This window comes from Panthera leo, chromosome B4 (assembly GCF_018350215.1).
Source record: "Panthera leo isolate Ple1 chromosome B4, P.leo_Ple1_pat1.1, whole genome shotgun sequence".
In the NCBI taxonomy this organism is placed as follows: domain Eukaryota; kingdom Metazoa; phylum Chordata; class Mammalia; order Carnivora; family Felidae; genus Panthera; species Panthera leo.
In genome coordinates, this window is record NC_056685.1 from 37,663,185 (window position 1) to 37,664,717 (window position 1,533).

Sequence of the window (1,533 nt, forward strand, 5' to 3'; positions counted from 1 at the left end):
CGGAGGACAGGCAGAGCGGTTCTTTGCTCCCAGGTTTGTGGGTCGCCCTGGGCCTCACACACGGGCTTGCAGCTTGGGCCAGAGGAAAGGAAGGAAGGGGAACAGGAGCAGGAAGCGAGAGAAGGGGGAGAGGGAAGGGCAGGGCCGGGGCAGCGTCGTCCGTCCCTGGGACGTGTCCTCTCGCCTGGTCCCAGTGTGGCGCCATGGTCACCCTGGCCCGCGACAGGCACGTTTGAGCACCCTGGCCCGCGACAGGCACGTTTGAGCACACGCGGTGCGCCAGGCCCTTTCCTAGGTGCCGAGGGCGCCAGGCAGAATGCAGGGGAGGGGGGAGGGGCAGCGCTCTCACGGAATTTCCATCTTGGCTTGGGGGGGGGGGGGGCGCGGAGAAGAAACAGGGAACACGGAGAAGCAAATAAACGAGAAAATGGCAGGAAGTGGTCAGTGCTTTCAGGACCAGAAAACGGGATGATGTACTAGAACCGGTCTGGATGTATCTGGCCGGTTGCCTGGTTTTGGATAGCTGGGGAGCTAAGAATGGTTTTTACAGTTTCAAATGGTTGAAAGAAAATCAAAAGGGGAACAACATTCGTGACCCATGAGAAGGATCTGCACAATTCAAGGTTCGGCGTGCGAGCAGGATTTGGTTGGGACACAGCCACAGCCTCTGTCCGAGGCGGCTCACGCTACCGCCTAGAGCGGAGGAGGGGGGCGCAGAGACTGTACACGGCTCGCGATGCCCAAATACTATCTGGCCCTTTCCAGAAAAGCCTGCTCCTCCTGCGCTAGGCTTCTGGGGCGACAGTGGGAGTCAGACACACACACACACACACACACACACACACACACACACACACACACACACACACACACGAGGACCTGGGAAGACCCCGACCTCGAGGGTGCTGAGGCGGGAAGGAAGGGGGCGTGTGCAGCGGGGGGAGGGGGAGGGAGCGCATGCGCGCTGGAGCACCTCCCTGCCCGGTTGTGTGGGGGCCTGGTCTTCACCGGTTCCCCCCCCCGCCCACCGAGCGCCGCAGGGGTCAGGGGTGTGGCTCCTCTCCCCGCCTGACGCGCGTCTTCCCGGTAGTGTTTCTCTTGGTGTGTTTCGGTGTTTGATGTCCGCGTTCGAGACTTTCCCCACGGGCCGGTGACCCCCGGCTGGCTGGCTGTACTTCCGAGCGGCTCCGGGAGCCCACCGGAGGGCGCGTGTCCCGGCGGGGCTGCGCTCTGTGCCCTCTGGCAGCTCTTGTGTGAGGAAGTGGGTTTCTCTAGGGTATTTCTTCCTCCTCCGGCCCGACTCCATGGTAAGGGTTCCAACAGTTTCTTGCTGGGGAGGACCGTCTGGCCAGCAGCGGTATGGGGACCCAGTGGGAGAAAAGTGCTGGGACGGCTCAGTATGGACTCGTTCATCAATCCCTGTTTTCTGCTGCCGGACCTCGTGTCCCACCCCAGAGCCCCTCCACGTCACCCTCTCCCGGCCCCTGCCTGGTTGCGGAGCGGCGGTCCCGCGGCTGGAGCCGAGGAGAAGAT